The sequence below is a fragment of the Octodon degus genome, unplaced genomic scaffold, assembly GCF_000260255.1.
Source record: "Octodon degus isolate 3935 unplaced genomic scaffold, OctDeg1.0 scaffold00003, whole genome shotgun sequence".
Taxonomy (NCBI): domain Eukaryota; kingdom Metazoa; phylum Chordata; class Mammalia; order Rodentia; family Octodontidae; genus Octodon; species Octodon degus.
Window position 1 is genome coordinate 10,658,250 of NW_004524579.1, and position 6,746 is coordinate 10,664,995.

General features: G+C 39.6%; 1 protein-coding gene across 23 annotated transcripts in view; it reads left to right on the top strand.

Annotated features, from left to right (window-relative positions):
- Positions 1-6,746, top strand: part of Dtna (dystrobrevin alpha) — a 407,896-nt gene that overhangs the window by 221,134 nt on the left and 180,016 nt on the right. The gene's annotated exons all lie outside the window — the stretch shown is intronic.

Sequence of the window (6,746 nt, forward strand, 5' to 3'; positions counted from 1 at the left end):
AAAAAAAAAAAAAAAAAAAAAAAAAAAGAACAGCAGCAACTGGGAGAAGCCCCTGGCTTGTTTCAGCCCAGAGGCCCAGCCCCCTTGCCTAGGTCTACCTTTCCCGGTTTCTAGGCCCTACTGGTTTCTGCTCAGCTCTGTTCCTAGTGGCTCTCGCCCAAGCAGCGTGATCAGGCACTGTACTTCTCTCCAGCCCTCGGACAGGAGGTGTCCAAGCGGGGACAGGGTGGCCGTCAGTGGTCTCAGGTCCCACAGCAACAGCTTTCCATCCCGCGTGGGGGTGCTTCCTTAATCACCCAACCGAGATCCCAGCAGGGTGAGGAGTCACGGGTTAGCTCTGGGCGTGTACAAAGTGCCAAACAATCATCATGGCCTGGGAAAGGGCAGGTTCTTGGTCTGAAGGGAAACAAGGGCTGCCTGCAGCAGTAATAAGGAATCAATGACAAGAGCAGTCAAAAAAAATAAACGGAGAGGGACTATTAGAAGAAGAATAGAGCAGATGCTGCGACAAAAACTAAGAGGTGTCAAACATTCACAAAATCATCTCCTTTCAGTCCTGATCAAATTATACAAAATAAATTGTCATATAAGGAAATTGAAGAGAAGAAAAACTTGCTTCAGAAATTCAGATAGTATGTGATAGTGAAGAGATTTTGTTTGTTTGTTTGGGGGGTTGTTTGTTTGTTTGTTTGTTTTGGCTTCTTAAATTTTTCATCATTCTTTGTCAATTTTTTATTGGCACAGTGTGTGTTTGCAATACATAATAAATATATTCATCTAGCTTGTATCTTGATACTTTTCCTCTCCGCCCCTTCAGTTCCTCCCCCATGTCCTCCTCGGATCTCCAGGACACCTCCCTCTTCTGTATCATCTCTCTTTTGTTTTGTTCTCTAAATTATTTATATTACGGGTCTCTCACATTAGAGAAACCCAATATTATTTAACCTGTGTATCTGATTTATGTGAAATAAGATATGCCCCCCTCTGTGACCAAACTTCCCCTCAAAATGTTTGTTTTTCTGAAGCTTCTATTGCTGTTTTAGCTCTAATCAAGGGGCTGAGAGGGGTTCTCTTTTTATGTGACTGCAAAATGACAAGACAGCTAAACATTTTAGGAGCTTCTGAATTATATACCTAGGTGACGGGTCCTTCCTGTCTCTTTTGCGAATACTGCCTTGAGGAGAGGTAACAAAGTAAATGTCTTCAGTGTGTGTCTTAGGCAAAATATTGGATATTTTATGTACGTTAAAATCCAGGGTAGGCTTCAAATATATTAGAAGAATTTTACACTCCAATTTTTAGACTTCTTGAAGCATATTGAGCACGTTCCTTGTTTGACGCTCAAAGAGTGTTTTCAGGAGAATACCAGACACTCTCAAAGATATAAAAGTAAACACAGTCTAAATTAGGACACAAAGAAAAGACAGAGGATGGGAGAAGCAAGGTAGACATAAATGGCAACTCAGAAATAATACTCTTTGCAGGTCTGGCAGTTCTCCAACCAAAGCAGACAATCTAAAAGGAACCTCAGGTTATTTATACCTGGTGAGGATTTACCCTACCTAGTGGTTAAACCTCCAGGAAACACTTGATACGTTTAGCAGAGCTTTCAGACTTCAACATTTGTGTTTCTTTAACCTCCTTGTTTCCTGTCCTTGGCTCTGCATGAAAAAGCTCGTCTCTCTGCAGTTCCAAGGAATAATTCCAAAAATAAATGCAGGCATTTGCTTTGACCAGGACATTATGTCCCCAGCTTTCTTTCCAGCGCCTACAAGATATACAAGTTGAAGTCTGTCCACAGCACAACGGATGCAAGCTCTGTGCTCGCTCCCTGCTGAGTGGCCATGCTTGGCCAAGCTGCACTTAGTAGATAATACCCATGGGGGAACTGCTAGATGAGTAATTTGTAGTCAAAAGAACTGACAAAGCCTTGGGATTTATTTAGCACAATGTATTTAGTTCTCCATTAAGAAGAAGTAAAACTCCTTACATTAGGTAATGTTGGTAAAAGTACTCAGAACTTTAGGCATTAAAGGAGAACGTGATTCCTGATAGCTGTGACATAAACAGGGTCATCGTGTATGCTGGTCAGAGAAGAACAAATTCCTGCCTTACACTTTTTGTACCTTTTTGACAAAAAGAGAGGAAGCATGGAAAAATAGCAAGAACATGGGACTTGGAGAAAGGTGGGGTTCAAATGTAATTCCTATGCAATAGCAGGTTTTGAGGCTCCTCTGAATCAGCATGTGCCCAGTCAGAGAACCCAGACATGCACTGGGATCTCCTGTACCCTTGAAGATTCACATAGGTTGATTTGAACCCATTCAAGGCATTCCCGCAATCTTTGAGAGTTCTTAGGATTACTGGCCCATAACCTCTGGCCCTAGAATCTATTCATTAACTGTATCTATGTTGATATCTGTATCTGTATTGATAGCAACATATTGTGTTCTCTTTTTCCCCTTTATCAGATTGCAAGAGAACTACTTATTCTTGCCAGTCTCTACTGAGACTGACTCCATGGACCCTCTTACTTTCTTGTATACAGTAATATCACTAAAGATGTAGGGTTGGCAAGGCATGGGGAGCCTGGACAGGCACGCAGCCCTCATCTCTCCAGTAAACTCATCTTTTCTCCAGTTTCACTTGCATTACGCCTGTAGCTTATGTCTTAGAGATGAACATTTTTCATCGTATTCTGCAAATAAATGCTGCTCTTTTCAGCTCTTGTTCCAAACTTTCATACTGAAATGCACTGAAGTGCTAGCAAAGCAAAGGGTCTTCAGATAAACTCCTCGGGAGATATTCCAGGTCATAAACAAAAGAAAGGAAGTCTTCTATTATCCTGGCAATAAGAATACTTACCTTGCTACTTTCCAAGATTTGTGTCAGTTTGGGATATAAAGGATGAACAATACTTCACATAATGTACAATACATACTGCATAATTGATGCTTCTGCTGCTGATTCTGTACTGAATAGCCAGTGTTTGTAGTAACTGTACTTCTTTGAGTATCATTTATTATAGTATAATGAATTATTTTTGTAATCATGTTTTAATGTCTATGTCTTCAACCAAGACTGCTGAGTTCCCCGAAGGCAGAAGCTATTTCTGTCTTGTTTACAGCTGTGTGTCACCAAAGCGTCATACTCTATCTGGCCTGCATATTTAACTTTTCATTACATGTGTGAATCAATGCATTGATAAAAGGATAGATGTTAATTGTGAAGGATTTCTCTCCCTCTCTAGAGTTATAACTTCCTCCAGAGATGTGAAAGCATAGATGAGAGATGGTGAAGACGCTTCAGATGTTCTGGGAAGTTGTTTAAGAGCTTGGGAAAGATTAGCAGAGCCCTTCTCTATTCACTCAACATTTGTAGCATTTTCTGCTTTCACTGCCAGATTAGTCTCTGCCCTATCTGTGTTAGGATCATGAACATCCCTGAGAGAACAAAGGATTTATTTTCCATCCCCTATCTTGTGTCATTGATATAAACCATAAAACTAGGTTGAAAATTAGGACATTGCAACAAAACTGATTTTGTCCTGATTTTGTTTGAATAGTCAAGATTTTCTTCTATAGTATCTTTTCTTTGCAGATATTTTATCTGTCTTGTTGGGTGGCCTCGTAATCTAACTTTGATATACAAGCATTTCCTGACTAGGAGAGTGTGTTCTCTTGGTGTAATCAATGGTGTAAATCACTGTAATAAAGCCTGTGCCGTAACCTTAGGGATGTGTCTACTCCCATACTTAGTCACCACCACACACCAGGACAACTCAGTCTCAGACACAGGCTGAATTTGCAGTCTCCTCAATGTCGTTCCCTTTCCCATCTAAAGCGAGAATTCTGGGCTGTAGAAGTGGATTTCCCATAGCAGCAGGGGACTAGAGCCAGGGTGGGCTGCTGGCTTCTGTCCCCTTTGTACCACCAGAGCCAACTCCTGCTTGGCTCAGGTAGTGCGATTTATCTAAATCAATGTTTCCATGACAAATGTAAAAATTAGAAAGCTGAAGAAAAGACTTTTCTTATACCAAGCAAATGAAATTAAGCCATACAACAAGTAGTTATTGAGTTTAAAGGACTGAGTTTAGTGAGAATACCAGTTTAAAGGACTGAGTTTAGTGAGAATACCAGGTAAAATATTCAGGTAACAATGAATAATTGTGTGTGTGTGTGTGTGTGTGTGTGTGTGTGTGTGTGTGTCTGTTTTTGTGTGCGTGTGTCTTATGCAATGTTTGAGTCATACTTACACTAAAAGTATATTTTTATTTCCTAAGACTAACAACATTTTATACTAGGTACTTCAAGAGTGGAGGGTGGCTGTCATACACTAAGAAGAATATAAAAGCTTTATAAAGTTGATTTTTTTCTACCAATTTTCTTTTATTATTGTTATTATAAATTAACATGGTCCTTAGAAATTCAGGGCATTTCTTCATTGCAGCCTCTCATGTCACAGTACACTTACTCAAGAGCCCAACCAGAAAAGCAGTCTCCCTGGAACTAACTTCTAATGTTAGGCCCTAACTTTTAAGTGGGTTATTGTATCATAGACCACTGCAACAAGAATACATAAAAAGCTAGCCATGTCCTCATCTTTGGCTCCTTCTTTTATTTCTTCACACAGGATCCTCACCTTACCCCACCCCAAAGATACAATTTTCTACAATTTTTACTATCCTTGAACTTTATTTCTCATCTAAAAATTGAAGCCAAAAGGAAGGTCATTCTCGATACATTAGAAATTAAGTTTACAGCAAATATCCCCAGAAGATACTTTTGTGATGGAGTTGGAAATTCTAGCTCAAGGTCTCAGAGATGGAAGGCTCGCACAGACGTTAGAGATGAGCAGCACTCTGACATGCAGTTGCACCTCCAGATGTCTAGCCCTGCGAGTGTCATAATTACAACAGAACACTATCACATTAGGCTGCTCTGAGATGCTACTTTCCATGACGAGCCTCATAGTCTGTACATACATGGGCTTGCGCTACTTTTCACTTATTTCCATTGGTTAACGATTTCATTTTCAAAACCTTTTCAGAATCTTTGCAAGGAAATTATAGAAACACCGTACTTAATATGAATAGAGTCACCCGGAAAAACATTGTGGGATGCTGCTTTCCCACTGATACTAAGATAAGCAGTTGTTACCAAAGAAGAAAGTGAAATGGATTTTCATAGTCACACTTAACATGGAGTCACAGATAAGGAAGAAAACATGAGCAACTAATTCTACAGACAGAAATGAGCCCAGGACCGAAGGCCCTATAGTGGACTGGGGAAACATAGTCAGCATTAGAAAGGTGAAAGCCTCAGGACTCTGAAACTGAAGGTTTTGTTCAAAAGCCTTGAACGTATTAGGATTACAAGACATTTGCCCATGTGCTATTAGACTGTTCAAAATTATGCACTTATAATAATAACAATTTTATGAGCTTTTGAGGACTATGCATAATATATTTGGGGCAAAGAATGGGGTAAATCACTGAGTCATTTGAGTATAAGTTTGAATACATTCATGGAAAACTCAAGAAAATTTGACTGTTTCTAAAAATTATGAAATCTTGGGAAAAACCTTGTACTTGTTTCTCACCTAATTTTATCTTTATAGTTTGCCACATGCCTTCAGCTTTTACATACAGGGCATAAGATGCTGCAGGGTAGCCTTATTACCTTCTAAGACTAAAAAGAAAATAGTTCCATCCAAAGCTGGGGTAGTAAAAATTAGTTTGCTTTCATTTTTAAAAAGCTGTATAGTAAAAGTATTAATATTCTAAGCATATTTGGTTTCTTTGAAGATGTCTAGGATTTTCTAAAATTAACCACTTGGGACTTAATTCAAACAGAATTGTATTTTTGATGTACATAAAAAGCTATTTTGATCATCAAAGAGCTAACATTTATTAAAGAAATTGAGTCAAGTTGTAGCTATGTAAGCTATTATCTAAATCCACATCCACAAACAGCATACAGTTTAAAATTCAAAATGATCTACACACACAAAATTATTTTGTCAAACACTAGTGAAACCTCAGTCAAGTGAAATTTCCATCATTTATTCTAAGACTGTCTTCCTTTATCACATCGCTTCAACCCTTAAAATATGTATCTGAAGCCAAAAGAATGAGAAGGAATGATTCCTCTCGTTTTCCTTTTTAGTAATTTCTCCTAGCTCCAATCAAATCATCGATATGCAGTCCTTCCTTTCACAGAGTGGATAACCAAAGGCTGCTTAGAGATGCGGGGCCTCCCGGCTCCTGGGAACATTCTGTGCAGTTGCTCACACAGCCCCTGCAGCTCAGATCCTCTAAGGTTCAGCCTCTTCAGGTCTCTGATTCATCTTGTAAAATTAAAATTACTTAACAACTGTTGCACTTTAACCTCCATAGGAGGACGCCTTCCCATAACTCCTTCATCACAGGGGAGCTGCTGGAGCCACCCGCATTTGGGGTGGTGTCCCCTCCCGTCACCCATCCCAGGCATTCCTGGTGCCCAAGAACATCACCAAGGCAATGCATAGCCACCTGAAACTGACATCTCATGAGAGATATACACACCCAAATATTTTATGCGTTTCATAAAATATTTTATGACTATCATTGCAGTAACTGTTAAAAAGGAAATTATGGGGGGGGTGTTAAGAATGCAACTAGCTTGGGGCTGGAGAGATGGCTCAGTGGTCTAAAGCACCTACTTAGAACAAGCTTAGCAAAAGCATCAGGGACCGCGGTTCAATCC